Below are 26,673 nucleotides of genomic sequence, written 5' to 3'. Positions count from 1 at the left end.
CGCGCCACTTACCATTTCAGTGTATCCTGTTATTGCTGCTGTTGGTGGTGGTGGTGGTGGTGGTGGTGGTGGTGGTGGTGGTGGGTGTTTTCCTGACTTATTCTTTGTTCTTATTCTTGCTTTTGTTAATTTCTTCTTTCTCGTGTTTTTTTGTGTGTATGTGTGTGTGTGTGTGTGTGTGTGTGTGTGTGTGTGTGTGTGTGTGTGTGTGTGTGTGTGTGTGTGTGTGTGTGTGTGTGAGAGAGATAAGAGAAGAGAAGAGAAAAAGAGCAATGTGAGAAGAGCCACCAAAGTTAGGAAAAACAGAGAGAGAGAGAAATAAAGACCCAAGACAAAAAACATAGACAGAGGAGAAGTGAAGGCAAAAAGACAGAGAGAAGAAGAAGAGAACAGGAAAAACACAGAGAAGAGAATGGATGAAACAGAGAGAGAGAAGAGAAAAAACAAAAAGGAGAGTGAAGGCAAAAGACAGAGAGAAGAAGAGAACAGGAAAAACAGAGAGAAAAACATACAGAGGAGAAAGGAAAGGAAAGAGAGAAGGGAAAAAAACAGAGATAGGAGAAAGGAAGAAAGAGAGGAAAAAAAACATAGAGAAAGAAGAAAAAAACATAGAGAAAGGAGGAGGAAGGACAGAGAGAGAGAAAAAAAAAAAAAGAAAAGAAAAAATCAGAGAGAGAAGAAAAGGAAAAAAAAAACTTAGAGAGGATGAGAAAGAAAAAAAAAGAGAAAGAAGAACAGAAGGAAGAACAGAAGTAAGTAAAGTCAAACGCAGGCAATACAGTGTTGTCTATAAAACTGGACGGGAGGGGAGGTGAGGTGAGGTGAGGTGAGGTGGGGGAGAGGACGGTGGGGAGTAATATTATTCACTGCGAAATAAAAATGACTCCCCTCTACAGGCAAATAAAGCAAAATAAAGCGTGCCACTTTGTCTCTGTCTCTACGTACTGTTGACCTGGAGGAATAAAAGAGAAAAAAAAGTGAGCTGTTTCGAAAATATACGTACTCTAAACTAGTGTGTGTGTGTGTGTGTGTGTGTGTGTGTGTGTGTGTGTGTGTGTGTGTGTGTGTGTGTGTGTGTGTGTGTGTGATCGTCTCAATCTCACTGTTTGTTTCTTCATTTATCTGTTTGTTTGTCTGTCTGTGTGTCTTTGTTTCTATCTTTCTCATTGTCTAATAGTTGTGTGTGTGTGTGTGTGTGTGTGTGTGTGTGTGTGTGTGTGTGTGTGTGTGTGTGTCAGTTTCTGTTAAGTCTTTTTCGTTTCTGTCTTTCCTCTCTCTCTCTCTCTCTCTCTCTCTCTCTCTCTCTCTCTCTCTCTCTCTCTCTCTCTCTCTCTCTCTCTCTCTCTCTCTCTCTCTCATTACTCGGACAAAAGGAATCTTATAAGAAACCAGGGATTTACTCTCAGCTGTAAGAGGATGAAGAAGAGAGAAATCCGAATATTTTTGTGCTCGGGGGGGGGGGGGAAAGAGAGAGAATTAAAGAGACTGAGAGAAAAAGACAAAAGAACACGGCGTCTTTAATGTGTTCTTTGCGGCATTTATACACACCTGTTTGAGCGTTCACCTGGGGGAAGAACAGGCACGTGAATATAACGCTTGTATTCTCAAACACTTACGTACTTCACCTCTACTGTTTCAGAAGGCTTTATTTAAGTTTACACGAGATTTTTAAGGTGTTTTTTACGGTTCTAGAGGCAGAGTGACATGATTTCTACGAAAGCGTTTTTGAATACCTAAGTGGTGAAGTCAGTACGTGAATTAAGAACCGCCTTGAAGTGTTTGTAGGAAGGGTAGCTGTTAACCCCTTCAGTACCAAGACGCGTTTCCATATTCATTCTGCGTACTATTTGGTGGTTTCACGCAGCTTCAGAAACTCATGTGGAGGATTAAAATAGTGAAGACTGTGGCCATTAATCTTCTGACCTCCATAGACCCTTGCTAATGTCAATAAGATGGTCTAATCGTACACAAATCTCAAGGTTAAAGTGTGTCCCAGTATCAAATGGGTTAAGGATTGACGGCAACAATACTTGAATATAAGAACAGCCTTTATGGCTCTCGTAGTGTAGTGGTTATCACGTCTGCTTTACACGCAGAAGGTCCCAGGTTCGAGCCCTGGCGGGAGCATGTCTTTATTTCAGTAAAGCCTTTTATTTCAGTAAAGCCTTTGACAAAGTACCTCACCAGAGGCTCTTAAAAAGGTTAAAGCACACGGTATAGAGGGTAGAATATTAGGCTGGATAAAAGCGTGGTTAGACAGCAGGCGACAAAGGGTAGTAGTAATCAATGGTTCGAATTCCGAGTGGGGAGAAGTAGTTAGTGGGGTGCCACAGGGATCAGTTTTAGGACCATTATTATTTCTAATATATATCAACGACTTGGACAGTGTAATTAATAGTGATATCAGTGAATTTGTAGACGACACAAAGATAGGTAGATTAATTAGGTCCGATTCGGATGCCAAGGATTTGCAGGCTGACTTGGATAGGATGAAAGAATGGACAGATAGATGGCTAATGCAGTTCAGTATTAACAAGCGCAGTGTGCTGAGCGTGGGTAGAGATAATCCAAACAATAGGTACACAATAGATAACGTGGCACTAGGAAGTTCCAAGTATGAGAAAGATTTAGGAGTCATAGTTAGCTCTGATCTCGGTACAAGGAAGCAATGTATTGAGGCCAGAAATAAGGCGAATAGAGTATTAGGTTTCATCTTTAGAAGTGTTAAAAGCAGGAGTCCTGAAGTAATACTAAAATTATACTTGGCGCTGGTCAGGCCACATCTTGACTATGCGGTACAATTCTGGTCCCCACATTACAGGAAGGACATAGCTCTGTTGGAGTCAGTGCAAAGGAGGATGACTAAAAGGATACAGGGAATGAGGATATTCCCTATGAAGAGAGACTGAAAAAACTTAGTCTGCATTCCTTAGAGAGACGTAGGTTAAGAGGAGACTTGATAGAAGTATTTAAGTGGTATAATGGTTTTAACAAAGGGAACATGAATGTACTTCTTAGGATCAGTAGCGGGGACAAAACCAGAAATAATGGGTTTAAACTTGAAAAATTTTGGTTTAGGAAAGAAATGGGAAGGAACTGGTTTTCAAACAGAGTGGTTGATGAGTGGAACAGTCTCAGTGGGCATGTAATCAGGGCTGAGTCAATAGGGAGCTTTAAAAGAAGGTTAAATGAATTCAAGGATGGGGAAGATAGATGGAATTAGGTAAATTAAGCACACTGGGACTGCCTCGTATAGACCTGGCGGCCTCTTGCAGCTTCCCTCCTTTCTTATGTTCTTATGTTCTTATGTTTTTATGAATGAAATGTCTGTAGGGAATTTGAGCATTGAGATAATGAGATCCAGTACTTAAATATATAAAGCACCTTTAAATGTCCATAAGAAATGTGGCCTTTATGAGTGACAGAAACAGTACGTAGACAAAAGATGCACCTTTAAATGCCTGTAGGTGTTGTGACCTTTAAAGTGATAGAAGCTGTACGTAAATATAAAAAGCACCTTGAAATGTCTATAAGAAATGTGGCTTTAAGAATACCTAGTGACAGAGGCAGTGCGGAAATATAATAAACACCTTGAAATATCTACAGGAGTTGTGACCTTTAAAGTGACACATGCAGTATGGAAATATATAAAACTTCTTGAAATGTCTATAAGAAATATGACCTTCATGATAGTGACAGGCAACACGTAGATTTTTTTATGTAAGAGAGAGAACTATCAAGGGCAAAAAATAGATTAATTAAAAAAAAAAAAAGGCCCACTGGAATTCTAATCTCCAAAAAATGTATAGAAAATGTATAAAAAGCTTCTTGAAATATCTATTGAGAATGTGATGTTTAAAGCGACAGAGGCAGCACGGAAATCTAATAAACAACTGGAAATATGTACAAGAAATGTGGCTTTTATAATATCTAGCGACAGGAAGCATGTACATGTATATATAATAAACCCCTCGAGATGTCTCAAGGAAATGTGACCTTCAAAGTGACAGAGGCAGAAAGGAAATATGATAAACATCTTGAAATATCTGTGGTAAGTGCGGATGTTGATAGTTTTTATTTCTTTTTTTTCTTGCGTAAGAGAGGAAAACAGGCCAAGGGCAATGTAAGATTAAAAAAAAGGGCCACTTACTTGCCAGTCCCCTTGCAGGTCCGAAAGAGTTAGCCGAAAGGAAGGGATAAATGTATTTGAAACCTCCCTTTTGTTAGGCGCGTAAATGTGAGAGGCACTTTTAGAATAACTATAGAAAATGTGACTATTGTGATGGAGAGGCGAGCAAATGTGAGTCTTTTAAAATAACCGAATTAAGATGGAATGAAGTCGGTAAATAGGAGTTACTTATAAGATAACTATAGAAAGTGTGACCGTTATAGATTGATATACGTGAATATAATAAACAGCTCAGAATAATTGTAGAAAACTAGAATCATCTTAAGAGCGAAAAACATTTAAAGCGTGTGATAGCATAAATTAATATTACGAATCAAACAAAGGAAAAAACTTGAAAGGGAAATAATTGACATACGTAAATACAAGAAACAGCTTAGGATGATTGTACAAAACTAGTATCATTAAGAAAAGAATGAGAAATATGTAAATTGAATAACAGAATAAATATTACAATTCAAATAAAAAGAAGAAACTTGAAAGGAAAATAATTGATATACGTAAATACAAGAAACAGCTTAGGATGATTGTACAAAACTAGTCTCATTAAGAAAAGAGCGAGAAACATGTAGAGTATATGATAGCCTAAATATTACAATTACGCTAACAAAAGGAAAAACTTGAAGGAAAATAATTGATGTACGTAAATTTAAGAAACAGCTTAGGATGTTTGTAGAATAGTCTCATTAAGAAAAGAGCGAGAAATATGTAAAGTGTATAATAGCAAAAATATGACAATTAGACAAATAAAGGGGAAAACTTGAAGGAAAATAATTGATGTACGTAAATATAACAGCTCAGAATAATTGCAGAAAACTAGAGTCTCGTTAAAGAAAGAGCGAAAAACATGTTTGGTGTAAAGCAGCATAAATATTACAATTGAAACAAAGAAAAGACTTGAAAGGAAAATAATTGATGTAAGTTGTCAATATAAGAAACAGCTTAGAGTGATCGTAGAAAACTAGAATTTCCTTAACTCCTTCAGTACAGGGACGATTTTTTACCGTGAGTTTTGAATATGATTAGACGATTATACGGCTGTATGGTGGTCAAAAGATTACTAGCCAGAGTCTTCACTATTTTAATCCCTACGTAAGTATCTGAAGCTTAAACAACTAGAATTTCCTTAACTCCTTCAGTACAGGGACGGTTCTTTACCTTGAGTTTCGATTAGGTGATTAGACGGCTCTATGGAGGTCAAAAGATTACTAGCCAGAGTCTTCACTATTTTAATCCCCCTCATAAGTATCTGAAGCTGTATAAAAGCACGAAATAGTAAGCAGAATGACTATGAAAACGCCTCAAGGTAGCGAGAAACATGTGAAGTGTGTAACAGTACAATTGCTACAAATCAAAGAGAAAAACTTGAGAGGAAAATTAAAACCTCAGTAAAAAGAAGTTTAATTTAGTTTGAGAAAGTTTAGAGAGAGAGAGAGAGATACCACAGAGAAAAGGAAAAAAAAAAACTGATGCAGGTACAAATTAAAGGAAAACTGGGATGCAAATCTGGACATTTTTGTATCAACATAAACCATGAGACTGGAAGGGAAAAATATACAAAAACAATAGAAAAACCCCGCTTCTCTGCCACACACAGGTTAACTAAATGGACAAAAGGGAACAGGATTTAAGGGAAAAGTATGGGCCCTATTTTTTTCCTTACCTGTGCCACAAACATTCAGGGAAAACAGTATTAAAGTTGTGACAGCCACGAGACAACAGGTAGCCAGTATGCTCTTTGATTCCTCACCCCTTTCCTCCTCATCCTCCTCCTCCTCCTCCTCCTCCTCCTCTTCCTCCTCCTCCTTCTCCTCCGCATCCTCTTCCTCCTCTCCCTTAGCGTCTATTCTTGCTCTTCCTACCACTATTGTCTTTTTTTCCTTTTATCTTCTCTTCTTATTCTCCCTTCTTGTTTTATTTTTATTTTCTTTCTCTCGTTTCCATTATTATCATGTACTTTTCCTTCTTCCTCCTTATCCATCACATTTTCTCTCTCCTTATTTATTTCACTTTCTCTTATTTTTTTTTTTGGTGATTTATTTTCTATCTCTTAATTTCATTTTATTCTCTTTCTTATCTTTTTCTCCACGTTATCTTTTTTTTACTTTAGTTCTGATCCGTTCTCTTCCTCCAACTATTCATCTCCTGTTTCCCCGTTCATGGTTGGAAGGCAAGAGAGAGAGAGAGAGAGAGAGAGAGGAGAGGAGATGAGAGTACAGATAGATAGAGGGGGGAGAAGAGAGAGAGTAAGAGGAGGAGGAGAGGAGGAGAGTCACTAGTACTGAGGATTGAAACGAGGAAATTGCGTTGCCTCGTGCCCTCCAGTGTGTAAGGGAGACCGAGAAGGGGTCAGGCTGAGGGTACAGAGAGACGCAGAGTGACAGACAGACAGAGACACAAAGATGTATTGGATTAATGAAATGTGGAGGTACGGAATCTTTCGCTATTTTTCATCTACAGAAGCTCAATGAAACTTAATCAAAAGCATTCGAATTAGGATACAGAGAAGTGACACACAGACAGAGACACAAAGAAGTATTGGATTAATGAAATGTGGAGGTACGGAATCTTCGCTATTTTTCATCTACAGAAACTCAATGAAATTAACACAAAAGGCATTCGAATTAGTGTACAGAGAAGATCAGAGTGACAGGCAGAGACACAAAGACGTACTGGATTATTGAAATGTGAAGGTACGGAATCTTTGCTATACAGAAACCCATTGAAACTTACACAAAAAGCAGGTGAGGAGTGGCAAAGAGAGAAAAATGATGGATGAATTAAATATGGAGGTATAGAATCTTCCCTATCTCTTTGAAACTTACACAAAAACATATGAATTAGGATACAGAGAAGTGAGAGATGGCAGAGAGAGACAGAGAAATTATGGGTGAATTAAATGTGAGTGTGTAGATCCCTCCCTATCTCTCATACAGGAACGCAAGACAAGGTACGATGTTGCAGAAATGAGAATACAAAGAGTAACAGAGACAGAGACTAAAATAATGGGTAAGTTTAATGTTGAGGCCCGGAATCTTTGTTTCCTTGTCCACAGGTACATAGACACACGTACAGAGAAGAGATCGTGCTATAAGACAAAGACAGCCAGAGTGACAAAGAGACAGAGAGACAAAAAAAAACACTAAATTAATGAAATCTTGAAAATCTGAATCTTTGTTAATTTTTCACCTACAAAAACACTAAACGTCTTCAGCACCATGACACGTTTTCAAATTTATTCTGCTTACTATTTGGTGATACAGCTTCAGAAACTGTGGGGAAATTGAAATAGTGAGGACTGTGGCCATTAATCTTCTGACCTCAATAGAGCCTTCCTAGTGTCAATAAAATCGTCTAATCGTACACAAAACTCTAGGTGAAAATGAGTCCCAGTACTGAAGGGGCTGAAAACTTACACGGAAGAGATCGAAGTGTGCTGTAAAGGGAAGCAAAGTGACTGAGGTAAAGAAATGTTGAAAAATAAGACATGAATGACAGAATATTTCCTCTTTTTCTTTTATTTTTTGTGTAAAGATGTTCACAATTTAATGCTTTTTATTCTTTTTTTTTACTCTTAGTTTTATTTTTGTTTCTTTTCTTTTTGATTTCTTTTATTTTTTTCACTGCTTGTGTGTCATGTGTTTGTCTTTTCTTGCTTGCTTCTTTTTATTACCATCTTTATTGCTCTCTTCTTCTCTTTCGTCTTCATTGTTATCTCCTCCTCCTCCTCCTCCTCCTCCTCCTCCTCCTCCTCCTCCTCCTCCTCCTCCTCCTCCTCCTCCTCCTCCTCCTCACACAAATCATTATATACTCAAATCACCCCATCTGCACACACACACACACACACACACACACACACACACACACACACACACACACACACACACACACACACACACACACACACACACACACACACACACACACAATTAATCCCTACATAAGTTTCTGGAGCTGTATAAGATCACCAAATATTAACCAGAATGAATAGGAAAACACGACCTGGTACTGAAGAGATTAATAACACGTGTGAAGCTTCAACTAGAGGAATATAGTGTAATGTATGTGTTGTTTCAGAGTGTTGCTTTAAGTGAGTGGTTCATTGCGAGGCATTTGGTGTGGGGACGAGGGGAAGAGCGAGCGAGCGAGAGAGAGACGCCCTTTACAAAATTGAAGCTATTACTTCATATCACCATTTTTACCTCAGCTTTAGTAATCCTTAAGCGAGACTAGGGGAGGGACAGAGGCGCTGGGAGTGGGACGACTAGCTGGGGAAAGGAAGGGAAGAGGTGGTAGAGAAACGGAGGAAGGAAGGAAACAAAACTAAAAAAAAAAGACAGACTCAGGACAAAAGAAAGGAGGAAGGAGGGATAAAAGAAGCTTAAAAGGAACAGTAGGAAAGAGAGAAAGTCAAGAAAAGGAACAGGAAGGAAGGAAGAAGGAAGGAAGGAAGGAAGGAAGGAAGGAAGGAGGGAAGTGGTTTGGAAGGAAGAGTCGAATAAAGAAACAGGAAAGAAGGAGGACCAGAAAGAGAGTGCTATCAGATGATACAAAAAAAGAAGGTTAGGATGATAAAGAGAAAGACTAAGGGCTATTCGACATGGAAACTAGAAGAAACACACACACACACACACACACACACACACACACACACACACACACACACACACACACACACGGATGCAAGGAAGGGAGGCCATTGGTGTAAGACCTTCACACCTCTCTCTCTCTCTCTCTCTCTCTCTCTCTCTCTCTCTCTCTCTCTCTCTCTCTCTCTCTCTCTCTCTCTCTCTCTCTCTCTCTCTCTCTCTCTCTAATTGTCTTCTTTGCCTTTCAAGATTTAAAGTTTTGACCAATTTTTTTTCTTTCTTTAATATGAACTCAGTGTTTTCTATCTAGTATTAGAGGTAGTAGTAGTAGTAGTAGTAGTAGTAGTAGTAGTAGTAGTAGTACATAGTGGTAGTAGCAGTAGTAGTAGCAGTAATAATGTTGGTAGTAGTACTGGTAGTAGAAGTAGTAGTAGTAGTAGTAGTAGTAGTAATAGTAGTAGCAGTAGTAGTAGTGGTGGTAGTAGTAGTGGTAGTAGAAGTAGTAGTAGTAGTAGTGGTACTGGTAGTGGTGGTGGTAGTAGTAGTAGTAGTAGTAGTAGTAGTAGTAGTAGTAGTAGTAGTAGTAGTAAAAGTAGTAGTAGTAGTAGCAGCAGTTTTTGTATTTCATCTTTGTTGTTGTTGTTGTTGTTGTTGTTGTTGTTGTTGTTGTTGTTGTTGTTGTTGTTGTTGTTGTTGCGTTATGGATTAATGTTCCATTTTTGTTCATTATGATCTTTTTCTCCTCCTTTGTCATCATCTTCCTCCGCTCTAAGTATGATAAAGTTATCTCTCTCTCTCTCTCTCTCTCTCTCTCTCTCTCTCTCTCTCTCTCTCTCTCTCTCTCTCTCTCTCTCTCTCTCTCTCTAATCCTTCCTTACCACATCCTCCTCTATTTATCACATTATCTTTCCCTCTCCTTCCTTCCTTCCTTCCTTCCTTCCTTCATGTCTCTTTATTCCCTTTTTATCATACTTTATTCATTTTCCCTCTATGTCAAAGTGAGGAAAGTCATAATTTCCATGATTTTTTCCCTTCTCTCTCTCTCTCTCTCTCTCTCTCTCTCTCTCTCTCTCTCTCTCTCTCTCTCTCTCTCTCTCTCTCTCTCTCTCTCTCTCTCTCTCTCTCTCTCTCTCTCTCTCTCTCTCTCTCTCTCTGTTCCAGGCTGGCAAAAAACAAACCCCCCATTTTTCGTCTATTTTCTTATTTGTTATGGGAATTTTGCCCTCTCCTTAATGACTGTCATCTGCATTCATTAGCATCGTAATGAGAGGAGAGGGAGAGGAATCCACTCTCACAGTCATTAGGATTCTAGGATTCTGTGTTGCATTTCTTCCTCTCTTCCTTTCTCCTTTTTATCTCCTCTTATCCTTATCTCTTCTTCTTCTTCTTCTTATCCTTCCCTTCTTTCTTGCTTTTTTTTTTTGTTGGTTGTGTTTTCTTCTTTTTCCTTTTCTTATCCTTATCTTTTTCTTCTTATCCAGTCTTTGTTGTTGTTGTTGTTGTTGTTGTTGTTGTTGTTTTTTCCTTTTTTTTCTTTCTTCCTCTCTTCCTCTTTTTTTTTGTCTTTTTCCTGTGTTTGTTTTTGTTTCGTGTTTTGCTTGTGTTTGTTGTTGTTATTGTTGTTGTTGTTGTTTTCTTTTCTTACCCTTCTACTTTTTTATTTATTTTCCTTATTTTTACCTTTTTCTTTCTTCCTTTTTCGTTTTTCATTTTCATTATCTCTGATTTGTGTGTTGTATTCTCTCTCTCTCTCTCTCTCTCTCTCTCTCTCTCTCTCTCTCTCTCTCTCTCTCTCTCTCTCTCTCTCTCTCTCTTATCCTTCTTCTCTTCCTTCCTCTTTCTTTTTTTTTTCTTCTTTTATCTTTTATCTTTGTTTTTTCCCTCTCACTTTTATTTGTTTTGTATTTTTCTTTTCATCTCTTTTACCTTTTTTTCTTTTTCTCTTGCTGTTTCTGCTTTTCCTTTTTTCTTTTCTCTTTCTTCGTTCTTTCATTCTCCTCCTTTGCATTTAATTTTGTGTTTTCCTTCCTTCATTTCTTCCAACCTTCCTTTTTTCTTCTGATTTTTCTTTTCTTTTTCCTTTTTCTTCTTTTTCTTTTTTAATTTTTAGAAACTTTTCTCTTTTTTACTTCCCTTCTTCTTTCTTGCTACTTTCTTTTCTCTTCTTTTCCTTCTTTTTTTTTCCTTTCCTATTTATCGTTTCTTTTTCTGACTTGCTCTTATTCCTCTTTTCATTTCTCCTTCTTCTATTCTGTTCCCTGGACCTCCTCTGCCACTCAATCAGTTTTCCTCCTCCTAACTCACTCTTTTCTCATCCTCCTTCTCTTTCTCCCTCCCTCTCTCTCTCTCTCCTCCTCTTCCTCCTTCCCTCCCTCTCTCCTACTCTTCCTCCCTCCCTCCCTCCCTTCTCTTTCATCATGGTTTTCTCTTTCCTAACTACCTACTAATCTATTCTCCTTTTTTTTTCTCTTTCTCTTTCTTTTCTCTTTCATTTATTTTTCTTTTCTTTCATTCGTGTTTATTTTCTTTACTTTTTTTTCATTTTACTCTTCTGCTTTTACTGTTCTTCGTCTTTCTCTTTCTTTGTCTTCTCTTTCGTTCTCTTCTTTTTGTTATTATTGTTATTACTATCATTATCATTATTTTTCTTCTTCTTCTTCTTCTTCTTCTTCTTTCCTTTCCTTTTTCTTTTTATTATTATCATTGTTATTGTTATTATTATTATTATTAGTAGTAGTAGTAGCGGCAGTAATATGGTACTACTACTACTGTTAATACAACTACTACTGCTACTACTACTACTACTACTACTACTGCTACTACTACTACTACTACTACTACTCCTATTTTCCACTATAAAAAAAAAGTCCGACTCAAATATGAAGGCCACTGAGGGGAGACCTAACGGGGACTCCCCGGCTGCGGCGCGCCAAGCATAGTAGCACATGTTTCGATCTCATTATTAACTTACATCTTAATGAACCGTCATAAAAGTGTATTCCTCTACATTTCTAATAAGGATGTATAGAGAGCTTTGAATATTGTCTTAGTGTAATGAAGACAATGATTTTGTATAGATACCACAAAATGTAGCACCACTGCTCTCCAGCGTTGCTACTTTTCAAGGTTGGACATGGGTGAGGTCAACCTCCCTGACCGCTGATAATCCCCAGGTCAAATCGAGTCACTCCTCCCCCTCCCTGTCGCTCAGGATGGAAGGTGAATATCTCGTCCGCGCTACTCGCCATCGCAACCTTCATAGTCGAGAGAAATTAATTATTTACAGCGTCAACAAGTTCTGCTTAGAGGATTCTTTTATTATCAATGTGGAGGACACTTCTGACGAAGAACTGTCTGATTAAATAGCTGAGAGAGGATTATGCCTACAGGGTAAAACCTCTATAAAAAAAAAAACGCACCTTAACTCTTACCTCATGGGTGGTGTGAAAAAAGTAAAATAAAACAACAAAAAAGATGCATGTCTACTTGTCTATTTTAGAGAGAGAGAGAGAGTGTGTGTGTGTGTGTGTGTGTGCCGCGTCACAGGAGAACCAATACGTAAACTGTTGAAAGACTCGCGCAAGCAGGATTATACACACACACACACACACACACACACACACACACACACACACACGTGCATGAGAGAACTATATAGTAATAAGAAACAGGAGGAAGTAGTAACAAGCCAAAGAGAGAGAGAGAGAGAGAGCGGGAGAGATGGGCGTTTCTCCACACTTCAGTGTTAATCCTGTAATTGGGGCTGCGACGTTTGGCGACGCCGCAGCCGGGGAATCCCTGTTAGGTCTCCCCCCAGCGGCCTTCATATTTGAGTAGGACTATAAATAAATTATAAAATATTTTCCTCCTCCTCCTCCTCCTCCTCCTCCTCCTCCTCCTCCTCCTCCTCCTCCTCCTCCTCCTCCTGTTACAGAATACCAGTTGCCAGGTTACGAGATGTTCAGCTGCAAGAAACAGGACAGAATAAGAAGCGGTGTGTTGCTCTGCGTGAAGGTCAGTCTTCACACAACCAAACTTAAAACCAAGAAAACAAACAACATGGATTCAGCCTTGTTGCATTTATTCCCAAGTACTACGACGCATTTCCATATTCATTCTGCTGACTATTTGGTGATTATATACAGCTTCAGAAACTCATGTAGGGGAGAGTAGAATAGTGAAGACTGTGGCCATTAATGTTCTGACCTCCATAGACCCTTGCTAATGTCAACAAAATGGTCTTATCATACGCAAATTTCACGGTAAAAATATGTCCCAGTATTGAAGGGGTTAAGAGGAGGCTCGAAAAAAACATTTGGTATTGGTCTCATTTGCAGGTTTCCGGTAAGAGGAAGAAGAAAAACAGATAAGGAGGAGGAAGAGGAAGAAGAACAGGGGATAAGAATAGGATGGTAAGAGGAGGAGGAGGAGGAATAGAAATAGATAAAGGAGAAGAAGAGGAAGACGAAAAACATGAGGAGGAGGAAGAAAGGTGGATAACGTGGAGGGGGAGGAAGAGGAGGATGTGGATGTGAGGTAGGCTCTGAAGAAAACAATCGGTATAGATCTCTTTTACAGGTTTCCGATATACGAGTACAGTGTTTCCTCTGATAAGATACTACGGAGCAAATTACTGCTATAAATAATACCTTTCGTGCTGTCATTTGTGGAGATTTTAACCCCTTCAGTACTGGGACACATATTTACCTTGAGATATGTGCATGATTAGACCATTTTATTGACATTAGCAAGAGTCTATGGAGGTCAGAAGATTAATGACCACAGTCCTCGTAATTTTAATTCCCACATGGGTCTCTCCAGCTGTATAAAATCATCATATACTAAGCAGAATGAATATGGAAACGCGTCATGATACTGAATGGGTTAAGTTATCTGTTAACTCATGGGAAAAGCCACTCTGGTCACAACTTCTATATGATAACTTCCTACAATGTTCACTAAAGCAATACGTTCAAGAACCCACAAGAGGTGACAGTATATTAGATCTTGTTCTTTCAGTAAGCGATGACTTTTCAACTAACACTGCTATTTTTCTGTAGTTTAGGACCAGCGATCACAAGACTCTTAACTACCATCCTTCAGTGGTATAAAGACAGGTGTTGTTAGTGACCAAAAGTTTTCATGTACAGCTTCGTTAGACCCAGTAAGGCTGTTCCTATCTGTTCTTTCCTTTGTATTCTTCTTCCTCCTCCTCCTTCTTCTTCTTCTTCTCCTTCTCCTCCTCCTCCTCCTCCTCCTCCTCCTCCTCCTCCTCCTCCTCCTCCTCTCTTCTTTTCATTTTCCTTCTTCTTCTTCCCCTCATCTCTTATAATATCTGTAGGAAATGAAAAGAACGCCTATCTCCCTAGTCTTCTTTCGCTCTCTCCTCCTCCTCTCCTCCTCCTCCTCCTCCTCCTCCTCCTCCTCCTCCTCCTCCTCCTCCTCTTCTTAAGGGCGTGGTGGGTGGGGAGGAGCCTTCTGCTGTATTGTAGCTAGAAGCATTTCCCCAAAATCCCTGCCATGAGGTAAAAATTATGTCGATGTTTGGTTATCCTTTGTAATCTTATATAATCCTCCTCCTCTTCCTCCTCTTCCACCTTCTCCTCCTCCTCCTCCTCCTCCTCCTCCTCCTCCTCCTCCTCCTCCTCCTCCTCCTCCTCCTCCTCCTCCTCCTCCTCCTCCTCCAGGCGTCGTCTCTTTCTATATTGGCTGCGATCAAGGGAGCTGTGTTTGACATTTTACCTTGTCTTTTGTATACTCTCTCTCTCTCTCTCTCTCTCTCTCTCTCTCTCTCTCTCTCTCTCTCTCTCTCTCTCTCTCTCTCTCTCTCTCTCTCTCTCTCTCTCTCTCTCTCTCTCTCTCTCTCTCTCTCTCTCTCTCTCTCTCTCTGGCGATAATCCACCAAAGAGAGAGAGAGAGAGAGAGAGAGAGTGTGTGTGTGTGTGTGTGTGTGTGTGTGTGTGTGTGTGTGTGTGTGTGTGTGTGTGTGTGTGTGTGTGTGTGTGTGTGTGTGTGTACGTGGGTGTAGCAGAGAAGCCAGTGTAGTTTTACGTGTGTGTAGTAGGAGGAGAGGCAGTGTATTAGTACATGGGTGTAACTTGGAGGGAGTGTATGAGTAGCATTAGTGCGTGGCAGAAACAGAAAGTGAATGTAGTTGTACTTGGGTGTAGAAGAAAGAGAAGGAGTGGCTGGAGTGGCGTTGTCTTTCAGTATAGCAGGGAGGAAGAGGGTGTAGTTATGCGTGGGTGTAGCAGGAAGTGTATTAGTACGTGTGTGTAGCAGGGATAGAGGCAGTGTATTAGTACTTGGGTGTATCAAGAAAGGAGGAAGTGTATTAGTGCGTGAGTGTATCAGGGAGTGTATCAGGAAGGGAGGCAGTGTAGTTGTGTGTAAGTGTATGAGGATGTAAGGCAGTGTAGTTGTGTGTGAGTGTATCAGGAAGGGAGGCAGTGTAGATGTATGTGGGGCGTGCAAGGAGGAGCGGCTGGAGTGAACTGCGTGTTAATCTTCGCACAAGTTTCCTTATTTACATTCCTGAGATGGACTTCCGCCCTCTCCCTCCCTCCACAGGTGAGCCGCGGGGCGATGACGCAATCTGGCCGGGAAGAGGTGAGTGTGACCTACACATTTTCGTATAAAGTGGAGTAAATAACCGTAAATTTGTGAACATTCTATTACAAAAATTAAACACTTTGTAAACATTTCTGACCAACACCTCCACTACTTTCCAAAGGTCTTTTTTTATGTATGGAAAATGGACAAAGCCAACAAAAAAACAATTTAAAAAAGACCCACTCAGTTGCCAGTCCCCAGAGTTAGCCGAAAGAAAGGGACAAATGTCTTGATACTTAACCCCTTCAGTACTGGGACGCATTTTATTTACATTTGGAGGTCAGAAAATTAATGGCCCGAGTCTTCACCATTTTAATCTACCTTTTTTTCTTTTTAACCCCCATTAGTATCATGACGCGTTTCCATATTCATTCTAGTTACTATTTGATGATTTTATGCAGCTTCAGAAACTTGTGTGGAGATTGAAATAATGAAGACTGTGACCATTAACCTTCTGACCTCCATAGACTCTTCTAATATCAATAAAATAGTCCAATCGTACACAAATCTTAGGGCAAAAATGTGTCCTAGTACTGAAGGGGTTAATGATGTTTTAATTAACAATGTGGGAGATAAAACGATACTTGTGCACTATTAACTGAAGAAACACTTATAAAATCTTGGTTATTCATCTCTGCGACAATATCTGTGTTAGTCATCTCTGCAACAAGATCTTAGTTAGTCATCTCTGCGGTGTGAAGATTGTGGTGGTGAGAGAGCCAAGCGTTTCTCAGTACTAAGAACAAGAGAGTTTGTAAAAAGGCACCAGGGAATACACGAGGCGATCCTTGAATAAATTTTCCTTCTTTCTTTTTACTCTCCTTTACTTTTACCTTGCTTTTACTTGTTTTACTTCTTTTTTCACTCAATATTCACTTGTTTTTTTTCTTGCTTTCTTTTCCTCTTCTTGTTTTTCTTCTCGTTGTTCTCATCCACCTTTCTTTGTCTTCCTCTTCATCCTTGTCCCCCTTTTTCCCTCCTCCTTTTTCTCTCCTCTTCGTCGTCGTCATCTTCCTTTTTCTTCCTTTTTTTCCTCCTTTTCATCCTTATTTTTTTTTCTCCTCCTCCTCGTCGTTGTCTTCCTTTTTCATCCTTTTTTCCTCCTCCTCATTCTCGTCCCCTTATTTTTATCCTCCTACTTTTCCTTCTTCCTCATAGTCGTCATCCTTTATCCTCCTCCTCCTCCTCCTCCTCCTCCTCCTCCTCCTCCTCCTCCTCCTCCTCCTCCTCCTCCTCCTCCTGACAAATTACAACGCACTGATACGAGAGAGAGAGAGAGAGAGAGAGAGAGAGAGAGAGAGAGAGAGAGAGAGAGAGAGAGAGAGAGAGAGTCCTTTGAATATTACAGCGGAAGGCTAAAGGTTTTCCATGAGGTGTCAGTGTTAAAGGGAATAAAAAAGTGACGAAGTTATTTCAGTCCATCTTTCGAGGAATTTAGCACGTCAACAAGTGTGTGTGTGTGTGTGTGTGTGTGTGTGTGTTGGCCTTCAGAGAGAGAGAGAGAGAGAGAGAGAGAGAGAGAGAGAGAGAGAGAGAGAATTTTCAAGCTTTTGGTGTAATTACTGTGGAATGTACGTACGAGTGTTTCTGTTTGCGTGTGTGTGTGTGTGTGTGTGTGTGTGTGTGTGTGTGTGTGTGTGTGTGTGTGTGTGTGTGTTGGTTGTATCTTGGGTCCACCACCACCACCACTGACACTATTACTGCTACTACTACTACTACTACTACTACTACTAATAATAATAATAATAATAATAATAATAATAATAATAATAATAATAATACTGTTACTACTACTACTACTACTACTACTACTAATAATAATAATAATAATAATAATAATAATAATAATAATAATAATAATAATAATAATAATAATGATAATAATAATAATAATAATAATAATAATAATAATAATAATAATAATAATAATAATAATAATACTCCTTCCTTAGTGGTCAAATTATCTCTCTCCACTTTCCTTCCTTATCTCCACTTTCTCTCTCTCTCTCTCTCTCTCTCTCTCTCTCTCTCTCTCTCTCTCTCTCTCTCTCTCTCTCTCTCTCTCTCTCTCTCTCTCTCTCACACTCCCAGTCTCATCTCTCACCTACCTCTCACATTGTTTCCTCTAGCTCGCTCTCCCTCTCTCCTCCTCTCCCTCTCTCCTTCCCCATCCTTCCGCTCTCCCCCTCACCTTCCCCACTCACCCTTCTTCCTCTCTAACTCTCTCCTCCCCCTCTCCTCCCTCTCACCCCCCCCTTCTCCCTGGACCGCTCGCAGGATCCCGTGTACGCGAGAACCTTCACCAGAAATTTTAGGCTCAAAACTTTCGAAGAATTTCATAAACGATGCAGAGAGAGAGAGAGAGAGAGAGAGAGAGAGAGAGAGAGAGAGAGAGAGAGAGAGAGAGAGAGAGAGAGAGAGAGAGAGAGAGGCATATAGAGAGACAGAGACCGAGAATAAGGAAGAGACAAACAAGAAAAAGAATAAGACAGACAGAGAGAGAGAGAGAGAGAGAGAGAGAGAACTAAATATGTCTTCTCTTCTTTTCTCCTTTCCTTCTTTTTTCCTTCTTCCATTCATCTCCTTATCTTCCTTCAAAGGCGTTGGGGTGGTCGACTGGGGGCGGTGTGTTCGCTAAGGGGCCTCCTCGCTAAGGGGCCTCCTCCTCCCCCGGTGATGGGTGGTTATGCTTACTCCAGGGCGACTTCTTCAATTTTTTTTCTTCAATTTTTTTCTTCAATTTTGTCTTCTTCATCTTGTTCTTGTTTTGATTCACGGATGGTGTTTTAATTTTTTTTTCTTTTTTCTTTCGTTTTCTTTCCTTTTTTTTCATTTGTTTCGTTTTTCTTGTTTTTTTATCTATTTTTTTCTCGTCTTTTAGTTTATTGCTTTTCTTTTCGTTGTATTTTCCTTTTCTTCCTTTCATAATCCTCCTTCATTTTTCCGACTTAATATCGTCTTAATATTTGTCCTCCGTCACTCTCTCTCTCTCTCTCTCTCTCTCTCTCTCTCTCTCTCTCTCTCTCTCTCTCTCTCTCAACATTAATTTCAAGTTTTAAGTCTATGTTTTCATTTCTTTTTACTTCCCTCCCTCCTCCCTCCATTACTCTGCCTCTCTCTCTTTCCCTCCCTCCCTCCATCCATCCATCCCTTCCTCCCTCCCTCCGTCTCCCCTCTCTCTCTCTACTTCCCTCCCTCCTTTTTCCATCCGTCTCATCTCACTCTTTTTAACACCACTAAGAGAGAGAGAGAGAGAGAGTAGCGATGTCAAGCAGCTCTAGCGAGTTATGAAAATTGATACTGTTGGAAGCGATCCTTGCAAGCAACGTATACTGACAGGTTACGCTAAATGACAGAGGAGAACGTGGAGAACAATGAAGAAACCCCGGGAGAGCGGAAGGCGGAGAGTGGAGCGCTATCTGTCGCGTCCCCATAACTTGCGGAGATATGGACGAAGCGGGTGTTTAGCACGTGACAACAGCACGACATGCCCCTAACTCTCCCGCAGAATCGACAGGAGTCCAGCGTGTCGTCAGATCAGGTCCTGAGCTCACACACAACGGACCACCAAGACCAGCCGCTCACCTGAAGTGGGAATCACACTGGCCTATAATACGCGGAACGAGGAACATCCGCTCCAGAAAGCTGGAACTTCCCTGAGATTAGCGGAGCAAGGTTGGGATGGTTTGATAGCCATTCCTGTTCTCCGTATGCTGTCCCAATAAAACAATAAACACAAGATATGTAATAAAAACCTATTATTTGAACCAAAAAGAACGTGCATAATTTTTTGTATTGGAATATTAAATATTTCATCAATCTGTAAAGATTATATATATATATATATATATATATATATATATATATATATATATATATATATATATATATATATATATATATATATATATATCATGTGGATAGTTTGCGCTCATGGCAACCATCCCCGACTCTAAAGTTGCTATGACGCACCTCTCGGTTCTTCTCGAGCTTCTTCTTCCTCATCTTCAATAGCAGCAAGTGCAAATGTAATTCCAGCACGAAGCACAGGTTGAGGTTGAGGAATAAGCGGAACGGTTTAGTTCTGGTTTGTTTTGATTAGGCTTGGTCTTAGTTGCTGGGCCGTTTGCCTACCCTAGCAAGAACGCAGCCAGCTTGTGTGTGATCTGGTTTCGCACCAAGAACCATGACCCGTGTTCTGCGTTTCATAGGCCAGTGTGACACCCCTTTATGCTCTCCGGCAGCAGAGTCAACACATCTCCTGTCTCCACTGGCCCACGAATCCGTCAAAAACTCACAAGAACCAAGAGAAAGTAGAAGAAAGAAACAGAAAATAAAAGAATAACAAGAAACTGGCGATACCGAATACAAAGGAAAGAAAAAAGAAGAAAGTAGCGCAGCCAAGGAACTGACGATGCCACAACCAAGGAAAGAAAGAGGGAAGGCGACGAGGGTATAGTGTGGCCATTGCAGGAAAGAAGACGAAGAGTGGAGATGTTGTAGTGGACTCTGCTGGTCGTGAGTAGAGCTTAGAGCAAGGCAAGGGGCTGCTGGTCTACTCTAGTTACTCATATCACCATTCATTGTGTCCTTTTATCCTTATTTTAGCCTTTCATTATTACTTTGTGTTAGAACATTTAGGATTTGATCAGGGTATGTTCTCTTGAGTGAAGTTTTATTAAGGAAAAGTATAATCTCGTCAAAAGACAAGGCATAGTTAGAATACCACCTGACACGAATAACGTACTCAAATTGTTAATGATATAAACAGTTATTGATTGATTTTAAGGAAGTAATGCGGGTTTCATCAACCATATACAAGAGAGACTGAGTGACGACTTCGGAAGGTAAGAGATACAAACTGTCTTTAGAACTGGTCAAAACAATACTCTCTCTCTCTCTCTCTCTCTCTCTCTCTCTCTCTCTCTCTCTCTCTCTCTCTCTCAGTTTATTTATTTGTTCTTTTGTCTTCCGTTTTCTTCCTATTTTTTCATGTTTCCTATTTTATGTCTTTTCTCGTCTTTTAGTTTATTGCTTTTCTTTTTGTTGTATTTTCCTTTTCATCCTTTCATAAACCTCCTTCATATTTCCGACTTAATATCGTCTCTATTTTTGCCTTCCCTCACGCCATCTCTCTCTCTCTCTCTCTCTCTCTCTCTCTCTCTCTCTCTCTCTCTCTCTCTCTCTCTCTCTCTCTCTCTCTCTCTCTCTCTCAGAATTCCTCTTTTTATTTAATTTTCCTCTGTAATTACACTTTCATTTCCTTTTTTTTCATTTCTTTTTATCTCTATTTTTTCACATACTTTATTTCCTTCCTTCTCTTCTTTGATGTTTATTCTTTCTTTCCTTCTTTTTCTCTCATCGGTTCATTCCTCTTTCTATCTTCGTTTTATCTATATTTTTCTCCTTTGGTTGGTGTTTTCTTCTTTTCTCTTCTTTTTGTTCTTTCTCCTTCTCTCCCGAATAAAGTTCCATTCAAAAACCTCAAAGGACTTTCATTACTTCCTTCTTCCTTCTTTCTGTTCCTTTCTTTCTGTTTATTTCATTGTATTTCCTTCCTTCCTTCCTTCCTTCCTTCCTTCTTTCTCTGTTCTTTCTTTTATCTTTTTCTCCTTTTCTGATGTCACTTCTCACACCTCCTCCTCCTCTAATCCTCCTCATCCACTCTTACTTTCCATCCATCCCTCTCCACATCTCTCTCTCTCTCTCTCTCTCTCTCTCTCTCTCTCTCTCTCTCTCTCTCTCTCTCTCTCTCTCTCTCTCTTCAACGCCACTTCTACAATCTCTAGCTATCTAATACTCTATGTCCTTTTAATACACACATAGACTTCACTCTCTTATTTCAACCTTTCTTAGTCTCTTCTGTTGCTTGGTTTTGCCTCTTCGGTCATATTCAGAAATGCTTTGCTCTCACTAATACTATTCTCAAAGGCCACAAAGATGATTAGCAGGCTTTTAGAGTGTTTTGCCAGTTTGCTACGTGGAAAATTTTGTTTATATGTCACTGGAATCTTGAAAAACAGTCTTAACCTCTTCAGTAATGGGACACATTTTTATTAAGAGTTTGGGTACGATTAGACGACTTTATTTGCTTTAGGAAGGGTCTACAGAGGTCAGACGATTAATGGCTAGAGTCTTCACTATTCTAATCCCCACATGAGTTTCTGGAGCTGCATAAAATCACCAAATAGTAAGCAGAATGAATATGGAAACGCGTCATAGCACTGGAGAGGTTAAGTTTCCCTTCTTTTTGATGTATTGTCAGGTCAGTATTGATAAACACTGCTCTTCCACCACGACTGTTTTTTCCAGAGCCAAAGATATATTCAACCGCGTTTTTTAAGGGTGTTTTTTTCCAGTTCACAGTGCGGAAATCTTTTTATTCTTTACCTTTATCCTTAGCAAAACATCCTTAGCAAACACCCATGTCAACAATTTATTTACGTAGAGCCTTTTGAAAGTATAAAGAAGAGATATGCAGCAGCCATGTTTCAAGATTGTGGTTCTTAAAAGCTTGTCAACCAACCAACCTGCCAACCCGGAAGAGTTAACCAGTTCTCTCAAAAATTCATACCTTTCTCTAGTGAATTCTGGAACTCCCTGCCTGCCTCTGTATTTCCATCTTCCTACGAATTGACTTCTTTTAAGAGAGAGGTTTTAAGACATTTCTCCCAAAATTTTGGCTAACTCTGCTAACCTTTTAGTGAACTGGCAATCAAGTGGGCCTTTTTTGTTATATTTTTTTGTTCCCCTTGGCCAATTTCCCCTCTTCCATTAAAAAAATAAACTGTGATCTGTTGCCTTATGATTTTCTGTGGCCATCAACGCGGGCAGGTAAGGAGGATCAGGTGCGGCGCAGGTGTGGTGTTAAGATCCTGGCTAAGTAAGATGCCAAGCTGCCTAAACAAGGTGGCAAGTTTGTAGAGGATTCGATTCTTTCTTATAGCTGGGATTAGGGTTTTGGGTTTCACAAGGGGATTTCAGAGGGGTTTGGGAGAGAGAGAGAGAGAGAGAGAGAGAGAGAGAGAGAGAGAGAGAGAGAGAGAGAGCTGTTTGTTTATGCCATATTTTCTGCTTAAAATAGCACTATTACTACTACTGTTATTTCTACTACTACTACTACTACTACTACTACTACTACTACTACTACTACTACTACCACTACTACCATTACTATTACCACCACCACCACTACTACTACCACTACCACAACTACAACCACTACCACTAAAACTACTACTACTACTACTACTACTACTACTACTACTACCACCACCACCACCACCACCACCATCACCACCACCACCACCACTACTACTATCACCACCACTACCACTACCACTATTACTACTATACTACTACTTTTCTTACCTCGAGAAACACCACCACCACCACCACCACCACCACCACCACCGCCATTTGCATACACACAAAGGATAGGAAACCGAGAATAATAGAATAATAGAAGAAAACAACAACTCTGCCTCTGTAGTTACAAAATCACAAGAAAAAGGCGACAGTACAAAAAAAAAGTGTCTGAAATTAGATGATAATGAAGAAAAGGATGTCCGGGAGAGAAAAGGTTAGGAATAAGGAAGAGAGAGAGAGAGAGAGAGAGAGAGAGAGAGAAGCTTCTGTGCTGAAAACTTGATAAGGACATCCGGGGTGAGAAAAAGTCACGTTTCAACTGAGAGAGAGAGAGAGAGAGAGAGAGAGAGAGAGAGAGAGATTTGGAAGATTTCTCAAATGGGCTTTATATAGAGAGAAGTACAGACAGACAGACAGACAGACAAATAGACAAATAGAGAGACAAAGAGACAGGAAGACAAACCAACACAAAATGAAGGAGAAAAAAGAAACAGACAGAAAAAGAGACAAACACAGAAACAGATGGCAAACAAAGAGAATGACAGACAAACAGACAGACAAAGAAAGAGTGACAGACAGACAGACAGACAGACAAAGAGTGACAGACAGAAAGACAGACAGACAAACAAAGAGAATGACAGACAGACAGACAGACAAAGAAAGAGAATGACAGACAGACAAACAGACAGACAAAGAAAGAGACCGCCAGACAAATCAAGACCGAATGAAAGAGATAATGAAAAATCAAAACAGACAGACAGAGACACAGAAAAAGAAGGCAAAGAAAAGAACAGACAAATGGAAAAAACTGAAGCGAAGAGTCGGAGGAAGGAAATAGACCAACAAAACAAAGAATATATATTAGACAGGTGTTCAAGGACGTGTGTGTGTGTGTGTGTGTGTGTGTGTGTGTGTGTGTGTGTGTGTGTGTGTGTGTGTGAAACGGGGCAGCAGTAAAAGAGTTCCTTCGTGCCCTGCTAATTAGACACGCTTCATCACAATAAATTAATCTGTAGGTTGGGAATCAGGTGGAATCAGAGCCGTATTAATATTGAGCTCCGTGTGTTGTGAAGTGACTTTGAAGGTGCTTTTTGTGTCTGACCCAGAGAGAGAGAGAGAGAGAGAGAGAGAGAGGATTTTAATGTAAGGAAAAACGTCGTATGATTTTGATTAAATCGTCTTTTTTGTGTGTTTAGTAGTAGTAGTAGTAGTAGTAGTAGTAGAAGTGGTTGTAGTAGTAGTAGTAGTAGTAGTAGTAGTAGTAGTAGTAGTAGTAGTAGTAGTAGTAGTAGTAGTAGTAGTAGTAGTGGTGGTAGTGGTGGTATTAGTAGTAGTATTGTAGTAGTAGTAGTGGTAATAGTAGTAATAGTGGTAGTAGTAGTAGTAGTAGTAGTAGTAGTAGTAGTAGTAGTAGTAGTAGTGGTGGTAGTAGTAGTAGTAGTAGTGATAGTGGTAGTAGTAGTGGTAGCAATAGCAGTAGTCGTTGTAGTAACTGTTGTTGTTCTTAATGAATATATTATCATTATTTTTTCCTCTACCTCTTCCCCTCCACTTCCTCCTCATATTCCTCATCATCCTTCTTTTCTTTCCATCACCCTCATCCTCCACCACCACCGCCACCACCACCACCACCACCACCATCACCACCACCACCACCACCACATCACCACTCCACGTCCTTCTATCCTTTTTCTTACCATTTTTTCCACTACATCTTTGTCCGCCACTACCACCACCACTACCTTACCCAGCCACCCTCTCCTCCTCCTCCTCCTCCTCCTCCTCCTCCTTATAAACCCTCCGTGGCCGTTCCCTTCGATGGAAAAAGGCAGGCAGTGTGAACGATAAATCACGTTTCCCAGCCACCTTGAAAAGCCAGGCCGAAACAGTGTCAGGAAAGTGCCATACCACGTCGTTATTATGTCACTTTCCTCTCTCTCTCTCTCTCTCTCTCTCTCTCTCTCTCTCTCTCTCTCTCTCTCTCTCTCTCTCTTGCATATTTTTTCTCGTTTTCTATGTTTTTTTATGGTTTCTTCGCTTCCTTAATTGTTTTTTTTTTGTGCTGTGTGTGTGTGTGTGTGTGTGTGTGTGTGTGTGTGTGTGTGTGTGTGTGTGTGTGTGTGTGTGTGTGTGTGTGTGTGTGTGTGTATCTGTTTTTCTCTTATCGAGTCAGCCAGTCTGTCTCATTTTTCTATCTAAACTGTCTGTCTAATCTATCTTTCTTCAATAGCTTTCGTTCCTCTATCTATCTGTCTGTCTGTCTGTCTGTCTGTTTCTCTATTTTTCTGTCTGTCTGTCTGCCTATCTGTCTGTTTTTCTGTCTCTATATCTGTCTGTCTGTCTGTCTGTCTGTCTATCTATCTATATGTCTGTCTATCTTTGTGTGTCTGTCTATCTGTCTGTCTGTCTGTCTATCTATCTCTCTATCTATCTATTTGACTGTCTGTCTGTCTATCTATCTGTCTATCTATCTGTCTGTTTGTCTGTCTGTCTGTCTGTCTATATGTTTATGTTCTTCCATTCTTCTTTCATTTATTCCAATTTCTTTTTTTTTCTGTATTCATTTCCTTTGTTGTTTCCTCTCCATGTCTTCTCCATCTATTCATCCCTCTCGTCCTCCTCCTCCTCCTCCTCCTCCTCCTCCTCCTCCTCCTCCTCCTCCTCCTCCTCCTCCTCCTCTTTTGTCCCCATTTGTCTTCCTTCCTTGCTCTTTTCCTAATCCTCATCCATCCTTCTTCTATTGTTGTCTCTGTGTCTCTTTAATCCTTCCTTCTTTCCTTCTTTCCTTCCTTGTTTTCGTGCTTCCTTCCTTCCTTCTTTCCTTCCTTGTTTTCTTGCTTCCTTCCTTCTTTCTTCTCTTTTCCTTCCTTTTCCATTCTTTTCGTTTCTTTTCTCTATTTTTTTTTATTCCTTCATTCATTTATTCCTTCATTTCTTCTTGCATTTCCTTCTTCCCTTCTTTCATTCTTTCTTCTCTTCTCTCGTTCTTCCTTCAACATTCTAATATCACGTTCTCTCTTACATTTCTTCCTTCCATTCTTTACTGCTTGTACCATAAACACTCTCTCTCTCTCTCTCTCTCTCTCTCTCTCTCTCTCTCTCTCTCTCTCCTGTCACTCATCTCCCTTCTTCCCTATCCACTTAACTCCTTTCTTTCTTCGGCTTTCACCTCTCCCGGCCTCTCCCCACCTCTTCCCGCTCCTCCCTGCCTCTCCCCGCTTCTCCCCGCCTTTCCCAACCCCTCATGTTCCCGCCCCGTCGCTCTCCTGACGGTCCTAATCCTTCATAGTTTCAGGGCCTCTCGTGTCCCTAGGATTCCCTGGCTTGATCAGAAACAGCACAACCACCTCCTCCTCCTCCTCCTCCTCTTCTTCTTTTTCTTCCTCCTTCTTTTACTCTTCGTCCTCCTTGTCCTTCTCCTCGTCCTCCTCCTTCTTTTCCTCTTTTTCCTTCTCCTTCTCTTTTTTTTCTTGTTTTCCTCCTCCTCCTCTTTTTTCGTTTTCTTTTCCTCCTCGTCCTCCTCCTACTCATCTTCCTACTTCTCTTCCTTCTCCTTTTCCTCTTTCTACTTCTCCTCCTTTTCATCTTTTTGTTCTCTCTCTCTCTCTCTCTCTCTCTCTCTCTCTCTCTCTCTCTCTCTCTCTCTCTCTCTCTCTCTCTCTCTCCTTGTTTTCTCTTTTCTTCTCGTCTTCTTCCTTGTTTAGTCTTTTATTTATTTACTAGTTTTTGTTTATCTATTTACTTGTTTGTGTATGTCGGGGGGTCGGGGGCGGGCGGAAAGGTGGTGTTCAAAATATGTTGTTGTTGTTGTTGTTGTTGTTGTTGTTGTTGTTGTTGTTGTCTAATTTGGTTTATCATTTGTCTCAGTATCTTTTTTTCCTTGTGGTCACTATTGTCTGTCTTTCTGTGTGTCTGTCT

General features: G+C 40.1%; 1 long non-coding RNA gene and 1 other non-coding gene across 2 annotated transcripts in view; both read left to right on the top strand.

Moving 5' to 3' along the window:
* Window positions 1-2,054: 2,054 nt before the first annotated feature.
* Trnav-uac lies at window positions 2,055-2,127 on the top strand. Its single transcript has one exon. It is a non-coding gene; the product is annotated as a tRNA-Val (tRNA).
* Window positions 2,128-15,345: 13,218 nt separating this feature from the next.
* The window catches only part of LOC123513499, a 118,340-nt gene continuing 107,012 nt past the window's right edge, over window positions 15,346-26,673 (top strand). Inside the window, exon 1 of the long non-coding RNA XR_006677384.1 lies at window positions 15,346-15,384. This is a non-coding gene — a long non-coding RNA (uncharacterized LOC123513499). The remainder of the gene's footprint in view (window positions 15,385-26,673) is intronic.

Source organism: Portunus trituberculatus, chromosome 36 (genome assembly GCF_017591435.1).
Source record: "Portunus trituberculatus isolate SZX2019 chromosome 36, ASM1759143v1, whole genome shotgun sequence".
Classification (NCBI taxonomy): domain Eukaryota; kingdom Metazoa; phylum Arthropoda; class Malacostraca; order Decapoda; family Portunidae; genus Portunus; species Portunus trituberculatus.
The sequence above is the reverse complement of the archived record's forward strand: the minus strand, read 5'-3'. Positions and strand labels throughout refer to the sequence as shown.